Genomic DNA, 23,415 nt, shown 5'->3' on the forward strand with positions numbered 1-23,415 from the left:
TCCAATATTATCCTATATTCCCAATATGTACACTCATCAACACTCTAGGAACCATTTAATACCACTGGTATTGGAAAAAAAATCAGATAAAAATCCGATACTGCATGGCGCAGTCCACCTCACTGAGATCGCAGAATTCATAGTTTACCCACCTCTTATTTTACCACTACATCCCTGCACATAGCTCCTTTAAAAAGTCACAGAGTTCAAAAGGCTTCAATAATATTAGACAAATCACAAGGCAATGACTACCATACGATATGGCTAGATAGCCAAAACCAGAAATGTTTCTTTTAGAGATTAAAAAATAAATCTCATAATTTTTGCATAACCTGAGTGGCAGATACAGTCCATTATTGCTACATGAGATATGTAGCACTTACAGTAACACTAGCAGTATTACACAAAGGAATAAGGATGCTGCTGTTAGTGTCTCCTAATGGGAAGAAACATGCTTTCCCCACAGCCTGGGCAGCCGGTGCTCTGCCATGGATTTTCCTGAGCATCTCCTGTGCTCTAAGCGTCAGCAACTGCTGAATTGCAAAATACAGTACTATTCCCCTATGACAGCATTTTAATTAGAAAACTTCTGAGGCACTGATTACCAAGGAGTAGGAAACATATTGTTTACACACCAAATGGAAATTAGCATCTCTCTTGCTCTCTCCTCTCTCTTCTCTTCTTTTCTTCCCTACCCCTTTCTCCTCTTTCTTTCTTTCTTTCTTTCTTTCTTCACTTCTATCCCTCTTAACTTTTCTTAAGTTTATTCCAAATGACATCACGATTTGAGCCAACTCTAAAAAAAGAAAATCACTCTGCATTCCCTCAGACCATTAAAACAAAAGCCAACATTGGCCATGATTTAAATTAAAGAGTGGAGTGCACGCACATCTCCAAATTTAAACAGGTGCTGGGTAAAAGGCTTAGCCGACAATTGAAAAAATAAAAGATACCCGATTGTTTCCTAGCCCCCAGAGTGGTTTATACAATGTTAATAAACCACTCTGGGAGCTTATAGAAACAGTGTGCAGGTATCTTTTCATGATTTCGATGAACAATGGGGAACATCTTCAAATGAACTGTCTGGAAACATGAGCCTTTTATACTTTATTCATACTTTATATCTTTCTCATAGTTTCATACATTTATAATCTAGGACCTAGTCAAATTGATCAGATGGCATTAAAAACCAGGGTGGGGTCTTTACAAACTCTGAATTTAGACCAACAGTATCTTATTTTTATTTGGATTAAAATAGCAGTCACCTAAGCAAACATGACTTGCTCGTATTTCAAAAGATTATTGCTGCTAAAGTATACACACTAGTGCTTGAACACTTCAGCTTTGTAATATTTATGAGGCGCAGAAGCCATTGAACTGACGGATCCAAACAGACAGTGAGGCATCAGGACGGATCATGGCGGCCCAAATGATCTTACTCATGTCGAACTGCTCGGCCTATGTAATATTCATCACGGTGGCCTAAAACCAGCATGCGTGGCCTCACAGCCTGATGGGTCGCATTTGTGGAACAGCTGTCTGCTGGCCTGTCTGAGGCTATCAGGGGAGCAGAGGACAGGCAGAGAGAGAGAGAGAAAGAAGAGGAAAGAGAGAGAGAGAGAGAGAGAGAGAGAGATAAGAGGAAAGAGAGAAAGGGAGAGAGAAAGAGAGAGATAGCCACCAGCAGGGCCAGAGCAGAGCACTCCGGCTGGGCTTGTCAGTGTAAGTGACCCATCACCACCATCTCTCTCTGCAGCCCTCTGTGGTCACGACAGACACGCCGGCCACTGCTGATCGCACAGTCACACACACACCACACACACATACATACATACACACACTTTTATATAAACACACACAAAAACACACACACACATACACACAACAAACTCACATACGCAGGGTCTCAGAGACCATCGTCCTGTGTCTGATCCTTTCAAATGCCCCTGTGTGAGTGTGTGTGCATCTACTGTATGTCTGATCATTTCACAGCTCCTCTGCAGAATCTGGAAAACATCTGAGTCCAACCCTCTGAGGATGCAATCAGCTTTCCTTGGGCAAGCAGACAGAGCCCCCGAACAGAAGAACACAGACAGAGAGAGAGAGAGAGAGAGAGAGAGAGAGAGAGGGAGAGAGAGAGGGAGGGAGAGAGAGGGGGAGAAAAAGAGAGATAGAGATAGAGGGGAGTAGAAACACAAAGAGAGAGCGAGAGAGAGAGAGAGAAGAAGAAGAGGAAGAAGGGAGGCCCTGCGTCTCATGTTTTATGCAATCCATCCCCTCTAAGTGGGCCACAAGATGAACACCATTCCATGCTACATGCAGATGAGCTCATTTCCATAAGCCAGTACTGTGTGTTTCATATAGGAGGATGGGGTGTTTGTGTGTGTGTGTGTGTGTGTGTGTGTGTGTGTGTGTGTGTGTGTGTGTGTGTGTGTGTGTGTTTGTATTTGTGTATGTGTGTGCATGTGTGTTTGAGGGAGCTCCTCACACTCACTCGGCTTGATCCTCTGACCACCACAGGCCACTGTGGGTAAAGCTTCCTGTGGCACACATGTGCACACAATAAGCATATGTTCATATATTGGATGCTCATACACACACACATGTGCACACAATAAGCATATGTTCATATATTGGATGCTCATACACACACACATATATTGGATGCTCATACACACACACATGTGCACACAATAAGCATATGTTCATACTGTATATTGGATGCTCATACACACACACACATGTGCACACAATAAGCATATGTTCGTATATTGGATGCTCATACACACACACAGACTGGCACATGCCCCCTCCTATGTACCCCACATACACACACACACACACACCCAGGTAAGAAAACGGAGCAGATGATTCTTCATGATAATACTACCACTGTAGTACATATATGTACACGGTTATAATGTTACTGTAACAATCTATGAACTAGATGTACCGCATAACGGTACAAAATATGACCGCCGCTCAGTCCTGTACATCCGTTCCGCGAAAATAAATCACACTTCAATTTGTCTCCATATTTTACTCCATCCCCCACTCTTGAAACTTTTGTGTGTGCTTGTTTGGCATGCCTGAGTGTGTGTGTGCGGCTGCACAGAAAGTAGCCTACTGGTGCTGAAAAGGTGAATAGATTGTAGAATAGCCAAAGAAGATGTAGCATTGTTATAAAACCTTTAAAATCTCTAAACAATCATAAGTAGGGCAGTTCATCACAGTTCATCCATTGCAACTGGATTGATGAAAGGTCACTTACACCTGTAGGCTACATTGTATTTGGGAAAAGCAAAAGGTATCAGCATAATGTTTTTTTTTTTATGTATTTATAAACAAAAACATCTCTGTCAGTTCCATGTCGTTTTCAACAGCTATCAAAAAACAAAGGTCATTTTGGATGGATGGATTTTTGTGAATGTTTCTTCTTCTACATAAGATTTTAGTCATCTTTAGTTCATGTAATACTTTTATTGTCAATGCACCAATTAAGTAACAGTAGTCTGAAACGTTATTGTTAATGCACAAATTAAGTAACAGTAGCCTAGTCTGAAACGAAATGCTGTTTTGCATCTAACCAGTGGTGCAAATAACTGACATGTCCAAATGGGCCTTGATGAAATGCGCCGCTAGACTGTTCATACACATTTTAACGGGCCAAAGTTGAAAAAGCTTTTGTCCGTTATTGTTCGTGGCAAATATAGGCTGATTCATGTTCCCTTGCATTGTTTAACTGAGGTCCATGGCTAGTCTGGCTTTCATCAGACCAAGCTCAATCTTTTAAGAAATCAAAAATAAATAGCGGGCAGATCAGGCTGGGTTCACCCAGCCTAGTCCATAGGCACCCGATATTGTTTAATTTTTTTCGATTGAGATATACACGCTCTGGCTATTCTAAATGCAAAAATGCATCAGGGAGTTATGACAAAACGGTAACTAACAAACTAGATCCTAATAGAAAGCTGTTAGATTCCCTAAGCTACAGGTAGGATTATAAGGTAGGCCTATTTACAACATAAATTGTCAATAGGCTATGCTGGCGACACAAATAAAATCTCCTTTTGGAAACCAATGGTTTACTTTACAGTATCAAGCTGGACTTAACTGTCATATCGTGGGCTTAAAAGTTGTAATAACATTCATGCAGCTCCATGAGTCAAGGAAAAGCGAATGAAGTAGCCACTTCTAAATGGGACCCACTACACAGTAGCTTAAGGTGTTTTGCTAAAGCAGCCATAATGAAATGAAGGTGTCATTGTTTGGATACTTCATACACACGTGCTTTTTAATTTCACAGACTACAACTACCAAGCTGTAATCAAAGCACATCGATTCCCCTCTCACACCCTGCACGCACTTAAAACAAAATAAACAGGCGCCTCAGTCTCACGATGTATAGGCAAAACTGTATCAGACCGGTGTAACGTTGGTAAATCTTCCATTGCACAGAATGATTTTGTAGCACGTGCAATAAATGACAGTCGAAAGATACAAACAGTGCTGCTATACATTTGCTTGGTATAACCGCATTTATAGTTTTCTACAAATGCAATCAATCAAATGCCTCCATCACTCAACCAACGCTGACGGTAACATTACCTAGGTCCTTATTGATATTACAAGATTAACGCATTCTGCAGTAAAACCAAGCATGTCCGATAAACATCCTCAGATTTATTTCGCTTCAAGAAGAAATGGGAATTACACTTCATGTGAACATCGTCCTATCCTTATTAGATGTTCGCGGTAAATTACAGTCCTTGTAGGAAGCGTCCATTGTTTTTTCCAACCCACTTTTAACTTCCAACAAAATTACGCCTCACTGCAACGATGCGCCATCTAGTGGACAAACGACTACTTCTCGCCAATACTGAAAATGCAGCCATGATGATGATGAATATTTATTTTGGCTTTCTTTTAATCCTACTGAATTTGTAATTATGTATCGGCCGTTCTAATACCGATAGTATGTGGGTGCCTGTGTGTGTGCATGTGTATATGTGTGCACCGCCATTTACAGGCCAATGAGTGTACAGTCACTAAATGTACACATAACCTAATTTTATTAGACCCCCCCATGGATGAAATTCTACGAAACTGGGCATACCCCCAGAGAATGCCAGGTCAATCATACACATAAAATTTGGTGCAGTTCTGAACATCTTAACTGAAGATAGGGGCGATTAAAGCAGAATAATATTGCATTTTCATTTTTTTTACCGGGTGGGGTGCAAATCACATGAGTGATTATGAGCCAGGTTGATGTGGGCCCTTGAGACCAACATACCATAAAAGATTCTTCATCCTCAGTGCCACGGTTCAGGTATTTATTTAGGAAAAACTGTTTTTTTTTTTGCGGTTCAGGGGCCCAGCTGGGGACGAAATGAAATTTTTCCGTAAAAGTCTAGTGGGGCTACATACCCACCAAATTTCATGTACCCCGGTGGTTCGGTCTCCGGTATCAATGACCAAAAATTCAGGGAGTAGATGACGGAAAAATTTTTGAATTGTGTGCATGTGTGCGGTACAAATTTATGTTTATGTGTGTGGGTGTGTGTGTGTGTGTGTATGTGCGTGCTTGTGTGTTTGCCTGATATGTGTGTTTGTGCATGTGCATGCATGCGCATATATGTCTACTGTGTGAGTATGTGTCATACATTATGATTACTGTAAATGTATGTGTGTGCGTGTGTATCTGTTTATGCACATGTGTGCACATGGAATGGGCTAACATGACCCCTGAGGCAAACATAATGGAAAAATTGGTCATCCTAGGCCCTACAGTTCTCAAGATATTCACAGAGAACTGTGTCTGCCCTACCCTCCTTTCGGGATGTCCAGTCCAGCGGGGGGGGGGGGGGGGGGGGGCTACAGATCAAAACGAAGAATGACGGTTCCATGCTATCCATGTGGGGGTACATGCCCACCAAGTTTTGTGTACCCCGGTCTTTCAGTGTCCCGGGAATCCTTGTTGGTGTACGTCACTAAATGTACACATAAATTATTTTATTGTAAGGCCCCCCATGAACGAAAGTACACAAAACTTGGCATGCATTCGAAGGGTGTCATAATGATCCTACACTTTTAATTTCGTGCAGTTTTGACCTTGTCAGCCAGAGATATTGTGATGAAAACACCTAATTTTTTGCTTTTTAATTTTTAACTAGGTGGCGCTATACATGAAATAAGTGGTAATGGGATGGGTTGACATGCCCCCTTAAGACCAACATAGATAAAAAGGTGGACCTCCTAGGCCCTACGGTTCTCGAGAGATATTCACAGAAAACTGTCTCCGGCCACCTACAGGCCAGTTGGTGTATAGTAACATAAATTAATTTATTGTGTGGCCCCCCATGAACGGAATTCCACAAAACTTGGCGTGCATACAGAGGGTGTCATAATGATCCTACACTTCCAATTTCGTGCAGTTTTGACTATGTTAGGTCACAGATACCTTCAATTACAACACCTCATTTTTCCTTTTTGTGTTTAACTAGGTGGCGCTATACATGAAATGAGTGGTTATGGAATGGGTTGACATGGCCCCTTGAGATCAACATACAAAAAAAAGGTGGTCCTCCTAAACCTTACGGTTTTCGAGATATTCACAGAAAACTGTGTCTGCCCTACCCTCCTTTCGGGGGGTCCAGTCCAGCGGGGGGGCTACAGATCAAAACGAAAAACGATGGTTCCATGCTATCCATATGGGGTTACATGCCCACCAAGTTTCGTGTACCCCGGTCTTTCAGTGTCCCGGGAATCATTGACGGAAATTTGGGCATCGCGAAAAGAAAAAAAAAAAAAAAAAAAAATCTGACTAAACCTATATGACCGCCGCTTCGCTGCGCGGCGGTCATAATAATAAAAACTCCATGGTAGTAGTAGCAGTAGTAGTATGATGGGCCTTTTATAGCCTTTTATTGATTGGAAAATGAAAAAAAAAGAAGCCAGCTGGAGAAAAATGACCTCAGGCCGGACTTAAACCTCGGTCCTCGTGGGCACTGGACTGGTACTGATGGGATATGGGTATGAGATGCCGACGCTGCAGCTGCCAGCGTGCTGAGGCTCCGCGCTCTATGCCTATAGCCTTGTTGACCTGGCAGTGCCTTTGTGTGCTGGCACTGGGAGAAGGGTTTTGGGTTAGACTGGAGCTTTGGCAGTGTTCACTGCCTAGCGTACCGGGAGCGCGGCAGCCAACATTTTGTAACATGAAGAGCAAATAACCTCAAACAGGCTCTAAGAAGACACAGCACTGTGCTCACTCTTTCAGGGTGGAGTGAAGAAGTGGAGCATCTCTTCAATAAATCATGACTTAGGTCAACAGGGCAGGAGAGAAGGCTATACACACCACATAGGCACATGCCCCCCCCCCCATTCCCAATCCTCCCCCACCTTTCTTATGCAGCCCTTGCCACTTAATCTACTACACCCTCTTCTACTGCCCCCCACAGCACAAATAGGCTGACACCAGACATAATTTCACTGCATTTCTTACATACAGTAACTATATGCATGTGACGATAAACTTCCTTGTATCCTTGCATTGTGTGTGTGTGCACATAAAGTGTGTGTGTGTGTCTGCATGTCCATGTTTCTGCATACAGTGTGTACTTTATCAGTGTGTGTGTGTGTGTCCATGTGTGTGTATGTCCATGTGTGTGTGTGTGTGTGTATGGCCATGTGTATATATGTGTGTGTTGGGGCTCCTTGCTGGTCGGTCTACTGGTGAGGGATTACACTTCACAGGTCACATGATGCATCAGCAGTGTTCCACATCGGGGCCACTGATCCGCGTGCGTCAGTCATTCCAACCAATCAAGCCCTCGCTCGCTCGCTCTCTACCTGAGGAGTTGCTGAGTGTGGGCCCTTAGCAATTACTCCAATCGTCTCCTCCCTTTGTCTTCCAACTCAGCTCGTCCCCTCTGCCTCCCCTTGAAAACACAAAAGGCTCCTCTGGCCTGCGCTGTCCTTCGTGAATATTAAATCATGCACTGCAGTTTCAGCTTTTTAAAAAAAAACAGCACAAAATGGAGGCAGTTGACAGCAGCAGCAGAAGCAGCTCTGCTGTGTTGCCCATGTGAAATGTTTTTCAGAGGGAGGAACAAGGGCTGCAGACAGAGTGCTTTCCCACCCCGCTGGATCCTGGGGTCAGGCAGGGTCATTCACTGCCCGCCTGCTGCACTCAGTCTTGTTGTTGTGGCTCTGGACGGCGGCTCATATCTCTGCCATCGTCACAGCTAGAGCAAGCACACTCTCAGACTGGGGTTGCTTTGTCAAATCTAGGGCCTCTACCTCGCTCTCTTCTGTCTGTCTGTCTTGTCTGTCTGTCTGTCTGTCTGCCTGCCTGTTACACACACATGCACACGCTGGTGTACACAAACTCATAAAAACAATCAGACATACAAACATACAATCCAAAGTCGAGCCTGTGATATGGCACCGGCCTTTGTGCTTCCAGGGTAGAGAGGGAGAGAGAGACAGAGCACAAGAGATAGAGAGAGAGAGTGTGTGATCGAGAGAGAGTGAGACAGGGAGATAGAGGAGTTAAAAACCCAAAGCGAGCCTCTTGAGGGAACTGACTGTGATGACAAGGAGGAACGGCTTGTTTCCAGGAAAACTGCCTGCCCCTTCCACTGAACTAGGGCTGAATCAGGCGACGCTTGACTCAACGATGCTTGGCTCCACGCGGAGTCTTGATCTTGATTGTATGTCTCATGTGAACAGCCGCCATATGCCAGCGCCTCAGAAAACGTGCCTTTTTGTCAGAGCGAACACTCAGAACTTTTCTCTTTTTATCCTTCTTTTATCCTTTTTTTTTAAGGGAGGCAGCTTCGTCATCTGCTTCTCAAGTGATCGATGACTACAGAGGAAAAGCGGTGACTCACAATGGTGGAAGTCATGAAGTTAGCGATAATTCTCTCACTCAATTCTCTATTAAAAATAGCAACAAGCAGAAAGAGGCAGACTGATATTCTGGCAATAGGCTGCATGACATCACAAAAGCACTTAGCTGGAGAGCAACACAGACAGAGTGATGGCACAATTAATTATCAGAGCTGTAAATAAGGTGCTGACTGGTTGCCACTTCAGCAGCAAAAAAAATATTTGGACTACTATGTGAATTCTGTTCTGCTCTGTCCGACTCCGTGGAGTGGACTATGTCTGCCTCTTGATTCAGAATATTAATAGTGACACACATTGACTGCAGAAAGTGCAATGTGTGGGATGTTTAGTTTAAAACATCCAAAAACCAAGAAAAAGTGACAGAATGTGAAGTGTGTAGTCCAGATATCTCCTAAAATTAGTATGCTTGCCAGCTAGCTTTTTCTTGCAGACCATAGTCTCTTGTAATACCACATTGTACCTCAAGAGGTGCCGTATGAAATAAAATGAGAAATAAAGTCAATGGAATAGTGCCTTAGTAGACTCTCAAAAGGACAGAAACTATCAGACCTACAGCAACAGCCATAAGCAAGAGCCACAGCAAGGTTCAGAGTTCTTACGTCATCCCCTTGTCAACCCAGTAAACAGGACGCGGATGAAAAACACTCCTGGGTCCCGAGTGCTCAATTTTCTCTGCTATGCCGCATCCAACGTGAAGTAAAGGAGGCAAACAATAATATTTCATCAGAACACACTCAGGGTCTGTGGAGAAACGCCGCAAAGGTGCAGACTGAAGCAGTTTTTTCGGCCTATCTTTTTCTCTCACCATCACCAGTGCAGCATAAAGGAAACAAGGAACTGAGGACAGTATTAAGGGCAGTAGATGCAGTAAACTCTGAATGTTAGAGTTGCACATAACATTAGCTATTTCCTCCTAAACTCCATTCTTAACACACAGCAAAATCAGCCTTTTCCCATATCAGCGCTTGTATCAAACAAGCTGTATCAAACACATATTAAGCTCTTAAAACGCACGTGTTAGAAACAACACAAACTGTGCTCACCATATCTGGACATAGAGATGTGTTAAAAACAACATAAGTTGTGTTATTTTTTAACACATTTGTTTCAAGAGTATATTAATGTCCTATAATTATATTATATAAATTGTATTACTATACTATATTATGTCCAGAAAATAACATTGTTGACTACAGTGAGGTCAGTCTGATCTTTTCATAGAGAACATGATGCCAAGACCAGGTGAGGCGAGACATGGCATGCAGCGTGCTCTGTTCCATCTCTTTAAAGAGCAGGACTTGACCCGGAACAGCCGAAGCAGAGCCGGTCTTTGTCACCAGGCGACACTGACAAGGTTGTCTCCAAGCCAGCAAAGCAGTAAATGTCAGCGCAAGGGCACAGAACAAACCAAAACCAGGGAGTCAAGGGGAGAGTAGGACGTGGACAGAGCCTGTTTCTTTACACGGCTGATATACTTCAGATACGCACAGCGATGAACTGAGCTTCTGAGGAAGTGGTCTGTTTTGGCCTCCACAGTTTCACAGGTTCACACTGTCAGGGGTGGATTGGCCTATGGTGTTGCATTCTGGCTCAGAGTGTGGATCCATGATGGCTCAGCCCCTCAATACCCCCTTATTACTCAAACCTCCTCCAGTATTAGCCACATGAATCTGCTTTGTTAGGAAAACACTTCGGCGTGACAGAGACAAATGCGCTCACTCTTGGCAGACGCCTTCACTTTGACTTGGCAGCGCAGCGCCACTGTCGGGACGGACGGCAAAGCCGGGGGCAAAAGAGACATTTCTCCTTCCCCACTCCTCCACCCTGGCCATTGCCACAGTAGAGGGGATTTCTCTCTCTCTCTCTCTCTCTCTCTTACTTCTTTTCTTGATCTGCTTGCCTGTCTCATGGAGAAGGGGAATTAATGAAGCCATCCCATTGATTAAGTGGAAAAGGGGCCTGCCACTGTCTGACACCTTAACTAATAGACCCCTCAGACACCTTGGGACGACCGGGTCGCCGCTGTTCAGAGCGACTCATCAGAATCCAGCGCTGTGCGACTTCCACCACTAACAGGACGCCCCCCCGCCCCCTTCTCTCTCTCTCTCTCTCTCTCTCTCTCTCTCTCTTTCTCTCTCTCTCTTTCCTCCCCGCCCTTGACCACCGTTTTCATTAGGGACGAACAAATTCAATATGCCGCAGATGTAATAACACTCAGCAGCGAGGTGGTCGTGAGACCCCGGGGAGTAGCGATGCAGCGAGCACTGGCAGGAGCATTCTGTAGGCAGGGTGGAGACAGGTTGTGTGTGTGTGTGTGTGTGTGTGTGTGTATGTGTGTGTATGTGTGTGTGTGTGTGTGTGTGTGTGTGTGTGTGTGTGTGTGTGTGGGGGGAAGAAGCATCTACCAGCATATGGAGGACTGACAGTAGTGTAACATGCTTAAGGGACACGGAGGGCTCTGAATCCACATGTGCTATATGGGCTTTCGTGTTCCTACACAACTCCAGAGTGGCTTTTAAAGGGGTGGAGTGCTGGGGGGGCTGTTGGGGGTAGAAAAGGAGGGTTCATCCACTCCACATAAAATAGACATTAGGTTTATTTCTAAGACATGATGCAAATGAATATCTCACAACATCCACCATCCTTTCCTTCCTCTCTCTCTCTCTCTCTCTCTCTCTCTCTCTCTCTCCCTCTCTCTCTCCATCTTCTGGCAACTTCTATATCTAGCCATGTGTGGCTTCTTTAATCCTATTATTCAGCCGTTGATAACACTCTGATCTCTCCAGCCCACCCCCTGGTCTGCAGCTCCCCAGTGGTGGAATTAGCCAAATGCCAGATGCCATCTCTGTTATTGTCGAGCCATCTGCTAGCGACGTCCATCAGTAGCATGTCTTAACCCTGTCATGTCAGCCTGGGAGCTCCACTGGGTTCTGAGACCTCCAGAGAGAGCGCCCCTGTAGTCTCCGCACAGCTGACGTCCCTCAATGCTTTGATCCAGAGAATTCCTAAGTAGACACTTCTTCAGAAGAGCAACGTTACGTTTGAAAACAAGGATTTTAAATATCTGAGAGGACTGTGAGCAAGAGCTACATAGAAATAACATGATTAATGGTAGTTCTTGAGTCCATTCGGTTTGCACTCAAAAAAGTTTGTTTCTGTTTGTACAGTCCTGGTTCTATTCATGGGAAACAATTATAGTGGCTTGGACCGAAACATAAACAAATCCGGCCAATCAGCACAGGGTACAACTGGGAGGCATGTAATTCGATAGGGTGTTTATCTCGAATAGCAGCAATCTTTAACCAGAATCATAGATTCTGCCTTTAACAAGAGAAATGCAATCTTGTTTCTCGTTAAAATTAATTAATGGTTTGCCATGGCAGATACACCTTTGTTTATCAACACACAGTAGATGGCAACACTGTAAAAAGACCACAGCTAAGCATATCCCCAGCACAGCTTGCTGGGCACTTGTGCCCAGTCGAGTCTGACCACACACTCTTATTTATGGTTACAGTGCAGACCAAAAATCATCATCACTTTTCATCAGAAAAACATCACACTAGCATTGTAAAATGATTGCAAAATGTCTCCTGATTTAGAGCCATGCTGCCCTCCACTATACAGAGGCGTAATTGAAGCTCAAAGTGGCGCCACATTCTGCATGAGGCGCTTTACATAACTATTATTGTGATGTATTGTTCGGGCGAATTCCAATCCGTCGCCTGACCATTATTCAAATGTAATTCCACGCTCCGGGGCCTGACATAAAAATGCTGCCGCCCGCGTTTTACAGTAGGCCAAGTTGGACATGGGGTGTCACGCCATATATTACATCAAGGAGTCACTTAAACTCATTGACTCAGCCGTCACTGCAGTTGTAAAAAAAAAGTCCCTGTCCTTCAGCGCTGTCGCTGATGTACAGTCTGTGAAAAGTTCTCCGACCGGTGGCAGGCTGTAACTGTATTAAGCTGTATTAAGCACACTTTTGCGTGTCGGCAGACATCCATCACTGTCGGCCGGCCCTGTCGGCGATTCTGCCTCCAATGCGAGTGAGGGAGCGGGCAAAGCAAAAGAGACGGGCGAAGCCATCCAGTGCGTGCCTCAGCAGAGTCAGGTGGGCACCATCTGGGCAAAGTCGTTGTGGGAGAGGAAAAAAAAACTCTCCCAAACCTGCTGATGAGGCCTGAGTTATCATCATGGCTCCTAATCTACAGATTAGGCCCTTGATGAGTACATCAGCGGGGATGCTTGATAGGTGATAGAGTCTTGATGATGAGGCACACAGATGCCAGTGATGAGTATATCAACCCAGGCTACAGTATGTAAAACTCTTTCATCCAAAGTAACTTACAAGTAAGGTAAGACACAATAGAGTGGAGGTCTATCTACTCCCAGTGCATGCCTCAACCTGTTTAACACAATAATGTGATAATGTATATTAGTAATAAGTGACATGCATATTTCATGTAAACTTCATTCAAACTATATCACTGCAATTAGTTGCTCAAATTGTTTTTAAAAGGCGTGAATCAATTTTGAAAACCAATAGAGAAATGTTGCATTGATTTAACACATTTCATTTATGTGCAACCACATGTCAACAATCCACATTACAACAAGAAATTCCACTGGGGTATTTTTAGTGTGTCCTTGCAACATGTAAATCAAGCACTTGACAAAGTCTTGCAAGGGATAAAAAGAACAGAATGTCTTGTTCAAAACAGTATATTCAAAAATTAAGTAACATCTCTCATTGAAGTAGATTTATGTACGGACTAAACCTGCCTTTCAAGTGAAAATTACAGAAATAATGAAATTTCCAAAGATCAAACAAATTAAATGGAGATTGGAGAATAACAGTGTCAGCATTTTGAATACTATAAATGTATATGAGACTATGTAGTGCATAGCATATTGGTGTAAGCTAATACAATGAAGCGCTTCATGAAGACTGTATAGCAAGCCTCAGTAGAAGCCTACTGATACGGATAATTGCCGTTTGACCTTTTGGAAGTAAAGATCACCATTCTATTTGCAGGGTTGCTGATAAAGAAAATGAACTAATGGCACAAACTGTGACAACATAAGGAAGGAGGGCTAATAAATCATATCATATCCTGGGGGGTTACACAACCCTCACGTCATTACACAGTAGTGCACAGATTCATACGTTCCTCAAACTCGCTCCAACATACTGGCCTATTTAAGTCAGGACTATCACTTGCAGCTAGAAAGAAAGGAAGAAAAAACAGCCTCTTCAACACTGATGCATGTACTGATTATACGTCCAGGATGGAGGGGGATTCCGGAGGGGGCAGTCCAAGGAGAGGGTGCACGGTATGGATAAATGACATCCATAGGAGCCCCTGAGTCAACCAGAAATAGCTGAGCATCTGGAAGTGGAGGCCCTGGGGCCTGTACGCCTCCTCCCAGCTCCCTGCTCCCTTCCATGGACACCCTTCTCCTCCTCATCGCTCTCATCTTTCTGTCTCCATCTTCCGCTCACTGTCTCTCTCTATCTCTCTCCCTCTTTCCATCCTCCTTCTATCTCTTTTCCTCTCACCGTCTCTCTCCACGACTCACAGCTCTGTCTGTAAAGGACGCGCGGCCCTGGGGGACGCGCTCGAGCGAACACAGGGAGGCACACACACACCTACCCGTGTACCTGTCCGTCCTTGGCCTCCGCACCGAGCAGCTCGTTCGCTCGCTCGCTCACTAGTTTGCTCGCTAGCACCTGAGCACGCTCGCCTGAGCCAGCTGTGTAAACGACAATCTGGATCCTGCTGCCACTACGCGCTGCCAAGGCACATGAGTCCAACAAGCTACCAAATCAGCAGGTATAAACAAAAACAATTAAAGCAAAAAAAAAAACTGGACACTCCATGTCGTTTGTTTTCATCACTACAGCTTCCTGTGCGCGCGCACGCTGCACCAAATTTCTTCCCCTGTCGTACGCATGCACCCCACCACCAGCCCCTGCCCCCGAGTCCGTCCATTGATGGACCAGCGCAGTGGGTATGTCTCTAACAGCTTAAATCCCAGGCAACACATAAAAGCACAGCCAGACGGCCCAGTGCACCACCACCACACACTCTTCTTGTTGATTACAGTGACTAGATTACTCATAAAGCGATTCTCTCTGCTGACATACTTTCGCTCTCTCTCTCTCTTACACACACACATACAATCTCTCTCTCTCTCTCTCTTTTACAGGTTCCTGGTTGCTTAGTAACAGCTGGGCCAGTGGAAGATCCCCACCGGCCACATGCGGAGTGACATAGGCGTACTGTTATGATTAATGTGAGGAGTGGGAGAGAGAGAGTGCACCCGCAGACTAGCAGCACATCACCAACTTCCTGTCTGACTACCCGGAGTGTGACCATCAAAAAGAGCTCCCGCAGTCATGTGCATGTGCGTCTGAGAGAGTCTCTCTTTGTTGTTGTTTATGTTGTCGTTGTTGTTTTTCAGTGGCTCCACAGTTATATTCACCTGTGTGACGGTTGACTACAAATGATGATGGTGTGTACAGAAAGTGACTTCCTGTCTGACTACCCGGAGTGTGACCATCAAAAAGAGCTCCCGCAGTCATGTGCATGTGCGTCTGAGAGAGTCTCTCTTTGTTGTTGTTTATGTTGTCGTTGTTGTTTTTCAGTGGCTCCACAGTTATATTCACCTGTGTGACGGTTGACTACAAATGATGATGGTGTGTACAGAAAGTGACTTTGTACACAGCTCAAACTCAACACACATACAAGCACAGAATCACACACACACACACACACACACACACAATGTCTGGTTGCCAGCGGTGAGTTTGGCCACAGACAACACACACACACACAACGAAGGATCGATCCTTGAGGAATAAAGTGAATTATGAGAGCAATCAAAAACAGCATCAGATCTAATCAATAGAATCCATGTTGTACAAAAAAGGAAATGGATCCCATTAGATGACAACGCATACATTGCGCTGAGCTGTCACTTTTACCTCTCTGCTTACTTTTTATACTTTACTTCCTCCAGGCCAGATCTCTTTAGTTGAGCACAGTCTAAACATAAAGTCTATACCATTATGTTTATCCCCCATCCCATACTGCATTCCTTTAAAAGGGCAGTTAGCCGACCTTAAAAGGTGGTCTTGAAAAAAGACAATGCTTTGAATGCATGAGTACTTTTATCAGTACCAGCTAATTAAAATGGATGTCCACTTGCTAGGCTCTTCCAAATCACTTGCTCCGTGCAGACATAATGAACTCATATTAATCAAAGCAGGTGAACGCACCGGGTCATTTGGTAGACAAATCAGTTATTCATACTGAGAGATAATTGTTGTTGTTTGTTTAAGAGTCTGATTATTAGGTTTTGAAGAGCCTTCCCTGTTCTGTGTCTCCTCTTAGAGACCACCACTTCACGTTGGATGGATATCCTGTCCTACCCGTGGGTATAGATAGTGGATGCATGCATTAAATGCTTTCATGCTCATTGTGTTCCTCCTCCTAAATATCCCACAGAAGATATAATGCCATGTGGAATGTGAATTCTCTGATAAAGCTTTATATATGCAAATTAATACAGAGAATCAAAGAAACGATGTTCACCTGGCTCTGTGTGCAGAACCATAACAGGAAGCGTGGTAGGCCCATAGGCAAAATGGTGCATAGAAGACACATGCCATGAAAAGCTGTCAGGCTAAATTTTGAAGAGGTTTCATGAACACATCTACACATTACTCAACATGTGTTTTCTTGTGTGCTGTTTCCCCCAGGACTTTTGTTTGATTTGTCTGTAGGATTCAGTTCTGGATCTTCAGTTAAAAACACTTTGGAATAAATTTCAAAAAGTGATTTAGTGATTTGATTTCACATGAAAAAAGTAGATTTACATCAGTAAAAAAAGCTCTTCTTATGCAGCCTAAATGCATCCCCTTGGTCTCTCTCTCTCTCTCTCTCTCTCTCTCTCTTTCTGTCTTCCTCTCTCTTTCTCTCTCTCTCTTTCTGCAGACACATGCATTTTGTTTTCTTTGTAGCAAGAAAGAATCAAGTAGGTGTGATTTTTCCATTAGACCTGGCCTCTGTAGAGAATGGCTTTTGTAGTGATTCCACTGCTGGGATCTGTGTCTCCTCTCTGGAATGGGAGCCTATTGCTCTTGTCATTACACCACAGCCAGTTCATGACAAGTCAAATTGATTTAGGCACTGCCTGGGTTCACGGAGCTCCATATGAACCCAGGACGTTGTCTGATCTGAACGAGCCTTTCACTACAGCTCCCGAATACCTTTAACATAGTTTCTTGCTACAGGAGACTCCCTCTAACAATGCTTAGCGCACACACACACACACACACACACACACACACACACACACACACACACACACACACACACACACACACTCACCGCGTAGCTGACCTCCACTGAAAGAAAAACAGGAGAGAAAGAGAGCGAGGACGAAAGATGAGAGAGAGTGAGAGAGAGAGAGAAATAATTAAATGTATTTCCCCTTCCTCTGGCCGTCTCCATAGGAACACAAGTCTCCCAGAGGGATTGTGGTCTAAGTCTTTTAACTGCTCTGAACCACACACACACACACGCACACGCACACACTGACGAGCCCACACCTACTCTGACTCCTTGGCTGGATCAGCCTAAGACAATGGGTTCAGCGCATTTGATACAGGGAGTCGATGCTTTCTGCAGATGTTGTTTGAGGTGGTTGTCGGTTGAAAAAAGTGCACGGCGTTAAATCAGCTGTGTTTTTGATCATGAATATTAAATGAAAAGAGCACAGTGGTGGTAGCAGCAGCAGCGGCGGCGGCAGTGGTGGGGCGCATGTAGTGAGAGAGACTCACTCTCCTCCACGCCACGCCACGCCACGCCACGCCACGCCACGCCACGCCACGCCACGCCACGCCACGCCACGCCACCGAGCCCCCAGCATCCTGCTGCCATTGGCTCATCACAGCGCTCCTTAATCTGGTGTAGGCGGGTGAAGCCCGAGCCTGAGATACTGCAGCCTTGTACGCCGCGCACGTTCAAACCTCAACCACGCACACACACAAACACCATTAGAGTGAACAGCATATTCTACTGCTCTAAATGGGTCTCAGGAGGAAGGAGCCCTTTTTGCGAGGTTGCTTGTGATTCATTTGATGAATGTGAGGAATTTCAAAGCCGAGCTCTGCTTTCACACTATAGTGGATCCCTTACCATACTCTGCCTTTTAATGACTGAGAATGTGGGTCTGATATCATTGCATGCTATATATATATATATATATATACCGAATATATACAGACCATATCTGCAGTGTTATTCTCTGCAGTGTAGGAATTATGAATCAGAGTCTTTAAATCCCTTCAGTGTTGGCCAGTGCCAAGCGAGCCCCAGGAGCGGCCCAGCCCGGCCCCGCCCAGCTCACGTCATCTCAGGAGAGGGACACACCTGTCCCCCTGCCCAGCAGCCATGGCAGCACAGGACATGGGGTCAGGAACACAGAGCTCTGAACAGGGGGCTTGCCACTGAGTCCAGTGCCCTTTTTCTCAACGCAGCATAAGGAATGCAAGCTGTTTCATTTGTGTGACCGTATTAGCATTTAAAATGTAGAAATTATTACTGTGGAATAAATATAAATATATAAATAATGTCAGCACATCAGCAGGGATGACTGTAGCTGTGATCTATAAGGCTGCTCGTCTTTGTGTTATTGCACAAGGGGACAGCGGGAGGACGGCATGCACTGACAATTAAATCAACAAATTACATCTATACTGTGTGTGTGTGTTTGTGTGTGTGTGTAAACACAAGCTGTGGATATCTCCTAAAGCTATAATTTCATCTAGCCGGTCTGTAATCTGAAAACATCTCTCTCTCTCTCTCTCTCTATTCTCCTCTTCACATGAGGCTTATTGTTCAGCATTGCATGCTCTTTGGAGAGAAGCAAGCACACAGTGAAAGATTGCACATGGCGAAGCATGAACAGATGAAAAGATAAACAGAGTTTTTGCAAATACATGAGACAAAGAGAGAGATGCCATGCTTCCAACCTGAAACATATAATCCCGCCCAACACATGATTTTACTGAAAAAAAAAAACACCCTGTAACTTGAACTTCTATTTTTTCAGCTGGGCATAGGAAATTGATTTTTTGCAAGCAGATAATACATTCATCACAGAAGCAGGCACAGGCACACACACACACACACAAACACACACACACACACACACACACACACACACAAGTATTTAGCATCTTGGCTCCACGCTGAGTGGAGAGTGTTTTGGAGAAGAAGCCCGCATGCTGGGAGCTTTGGTCAAAGGGAGGGAGAGGGAGAAACTGGGTTTAAGATTCTGGCTCGCCATCTGGTAGGTCTGTGCGTAATCATGCAACTACAACAACATATTCAATCATGCAACTACTACAACATATTCATCATAATTATACATGTTGTGATGTCAAAATTATGTAAATTATTTAAAAAATATACACACTTAAAAAATAACAGCATGTAAGTGCACACAAAAAAGACATCTGTTCCAACAGATGACTGATCAAACTACACTGCATTGCAGTGAATGTTATGCTGGAGATGACATGGAAAAAACCCATCAACCAGCAATCTATCAGCTAATCAGGCATTGCCATCACGGGAGGTCAAAGGTCAAAATGAAAGTAAGGACTAATGCATGATTGCAGGACATCAGCGAGTTCCAATCCACAAGACAAATCACCCATGGACCAAGCCTATATGGTTAACCATATATATGGTTCACATAAATCTCCAATGTGTCTCCTGGCCTCATGTTGGCCATGCTGAGCAGAAATATAAGGCCCCAGATTAAAGGTGCATTGTGCTATTTTTGATGTAAAAAAAAAGAAATATTTTCAGACCCGCCATAATGTTGCATTTTCAAGGAAGAGGAAAAGTTATGTTTTGTGGGTTTTGGGTTATATACATATTGAAATACCTTTCAGATTTTTCTTCTATAACTATATATGAAATATTTCGGTTTATAAACAGGTAATAAAAATATATTAGATATAAATACCTTTAGAAAAATGTAAACCGTACTGTACAATGCAAACCCGTGGGTAGGAAATACAATGCAAACTAAACCTGATAGTGTAATCAGCACCGCAAAACTGAGAGCCCCAGAAAGCTACATATTACACCTTTTGAAAAATATTGTATAGTATTAGGCCTACACTTAGATTTCATTAAACTCCCTTCAACAGCTCCAGCTTGAACCTTCCTGCACCAAATATCAGTGTGTGTGTGTGTGAGAGAGAGAGAGAGAGAGAGAGAGAGAGAGAGAGAGAGAGAGAGAGAAAGAGAGAGAGACCTTCTACTATCACGGCTGCAGTAGACGGGAAATCGCACAATTAGCACAGCCCCCTGGTTGCCATGGAGATTTATGACTGTGCATCTGCTTGAATGAGAATTCCGATTCCACTGCACGCACACACATGCAGACACCTACGCTTTTCTCCAGGCTAGTCAGAAAGCACCCCTGATAGATTTCACTGCCTCCACCACCAGAGCCGTGGCCTGTTCCACTAACTACGCCGACACAAACAGCAGAGCTAAGGCTCGGTAAGACGAGCTTTGAGCGCCGAGTGTCATCTGAGCACTTGCGGAAGTTGACCAGGCCACACGGAAGTGTGTCAGGTCACTCCTATCAAACCCGTGTTTGCGGTGAGAGGACAGGATATCCATTTACCAAGCTCTGTGTTAGTCATATGGAATGTCCCCTTCAAGAGAGTGAAACACAGGTGCCAGCAAACACCACAGAACTAGATCACACAAAGACTCCTTCATTATGTTTTCCCCACCCCGGCCCCTAGTCCACTAAGGACTAAGCAGTCGTCCACATATCCACTGTCGGGGCTTTCACAAGGCATATAAGAGATGGGCCTGTGATCCTTGCCAATGTTTTCTCCTTCAGCTCTCCTTTGCTTTAAATCGTCTGGCCCGTGATTTGTATAGAGTTGTGTGCTCTCCTCTCGGGCAGCCATTCCCAATGCCTGACACAGCAGCTGTATCTCTTTGAGTCACACACACACACACACACACAACTGTTCATTACCCTAATAATGACTAATAGTGAACAGAGGCCAGCAGGTCTGAGAGCTCTTGCTCTTAAGAGGCAGTCCAGTAGCAAAGCTAGCCATCCAGGCCTGTGACCTACACACACACACACACACACACACACACATTCCAGCCAGTGACGGCAAATTACGTAGTTGTGAGTGTGTGTGAGTGTTAATGTGTGTGTGTGTGTGTGTGTGTGTGTGTATGCGCGCATGAGCTGGACGTTTGGGGTAAATCATGGTGGAGGTATGTTACAAAGCTGGCATTCATAGCAGCGCTCGACCCCAGGGCCCTGCGCAGGCCTGGTGGTGCCCCGTAGAGGCTGCAGGCCTGGTGCAGCCTCTACGGGGGATGAAAGCCCACGTGAGCTCCACACCACCCAGGAGGGCCAGTCGGCCATTTCAATAGACACAGTGAGGCTGCCTGCTGTATCCCACCTGCCACCCTGCTGCAGGAGCGTGTCAAGGAGCTGATGGAGTCACAAAACAGAGAGAGAGAGAGAGAGAGAGAGAGAGAGAGAGAGAGAGAGGAGGATACATTCGTAAGGAGACTAAAGGAGAGAGGCAGATAAATGCTGAGAGGAAAGACTCGTGGAAATAGTCTAGAAAGAAAATGGATAGGGACAGAGAGAGGGAGAGAGAGAAGGAGAGAGAGAGAGAAGGGAGGAGACATACATAAAGATACAGAAGGAGAGAGGTAGAGAAATGCTGATAAAGAAAAGAATTACGAAGAAATAGTCTAGAAAGAAAAGAGATGGGGACAGAGAGTGAAAGTGAGTGAGAGAGAGAGACAGAGAGAGAGAGAAAAGGGAGGAGACATACATAAGAAAACTTAGGGAGAAAGTTAGAGAAATGCTGAGAACACAGACAAATAGGTAGAAAAAAGAGTTGAAAAGAGACAGAGCAAGAGACAGAGCAAGAGAGAGAGCGAGAGAGAGAGAGAGAGAGTAGGAGAAGAGGAAGGAGAGGAAGAGCAGGAAGAAGATGACATGAAAGGAGGGAAAGCGTGAAGGCTCAAAGGTTTCCCTTCCACCAGTTCGCTCACACTCCTCCCTCTCCCGGCCTGCGGGGATGAAAGCGGCGGCGCCACGTTTGCAGTGTCACACCGCAGCCTCCCGTCAGGGCCCTTGAGCCGCCGCCGCCGCCGCTATGATCCGCCTCGCTCGCAGATCACAGTCAGACCAACCGAGAGAACCAAGCACACCTCTGAGGCCCCTTCACTGCCTCTATGGTAGTGACCAGGGCACACACCCAGCCCCCTCTTCCTACACACACACACACACACACTCCCCTTTAATGAGCCTATGCCTGGCTGAGCAGCTCTGAACCGTGCGCAGAGAGGGTTAATAAATAACTCATAGCTGCCTTATCAAATATTTGCACTCAGACATTTCGCTCCCCATTACTGGGGCTTGATGCTTCATCGCATGCTCGTCTCTTCTTAAGATGGCCTCATATCTGGGAATTAACGTTAGCGTCGCTTAAGCTAGGCTACCTGCTGCTGTGGCGTCGTCAGGTGACACCGCTAGCTGTGCTGTTTTTCCTTCACAAAGACAGACCAGTCTGACAAGTTCATTCGAGAGAGTTGTATTTTTCTCTCTTTTTTTCTTTTCTGTTGAAGGCTGTTCCCCATGCATGGCTGCCAGTGCGAAAATAAGCAGGGAGAGGAGAAATTAAAAAAAGAGAAAAATTAAAAGGCATTAATTAAGTTCAGCCAATCGTTTTTAACGAAGGCAGGGGGCTGTCAGCTGGATTCGGAATCTTTTCTGCTCTGCAAGGAACTGAGGACAGGGCTCTGTCTGTGAGGGACACACACACATACATACACACACACACACAAACACACACACACACACACACAAACACAAACACACACACACACAGCACGCCTCCTCTCTTTCTAAATCCCAGGGCGCTGTCTTCGGCTAACTGTGGTCTGTCACACACTTGAGGAGGCATAGGCAGGAAGCCATGTGTGTCGCCACTCTCCAAGGCTGGCCTACCAGATGGACAGCGACGCACATTCCTCCTGACAGCCCTTCAGGAGCCACTCTCTCCACATTTCTCCTGCACGCTTGTATTGACAGCAAGCTATAGGAATGAGTTGTCACTGTGTGTGTGCTAAGATGTGCTATGCTATGCCATGCCATGCTGTGCTGCTGAGATGATTGGGCTTGGTTTAATGTTTTGTTCTTTGTTGGTTTGTGTTTGTTTGTTGGTTGGTTTGTTTGTTTGTCCATCCACTGCCCCAGTTTTACCGTCTGCAATGCTGTTTGGCTTTCAGGAGCGTCTCTGCATGTCTTTTTTTCTTGGTGTTATTGACAGCACGGTAGGAAAGAGTTATCACCCTGTGTGTGCTGTGCTGTGATGATTGGGCTCGGTTTAATATTTTGATTGTTTGTTTGTTT

General features: G+C 44.9%; 1 protein-coding gene across 1 annotated transcript in view; it reads right to left on the reverse strand.

Moving 5' to 3' along the window:
• Nucleotides 1–23,415, reverse strand: part of cacna1ha (calcium channel, voltage-dependent, T type, alpha 1H subunit a) — a 102,503-nt gene that overhangs the window by 58,658 nt on the left and 20,430 nt on the right. The window lies entirely within an intron of this gene.

This window comes from Alosa alosa, chromosome 6 (genome assembly GCF_017589495.1).
Source record: "Alosa alosa isolate M-15738 ecotype Scorff River chromosome 6, AALO_Geno_1.1, whole genome shotgun sequence".
NCBI lineage: Eukaryota > Metazoa > Chordata > Actinopteri > Clupeiformes > Clupeidae > Alosa > Alosa alosa.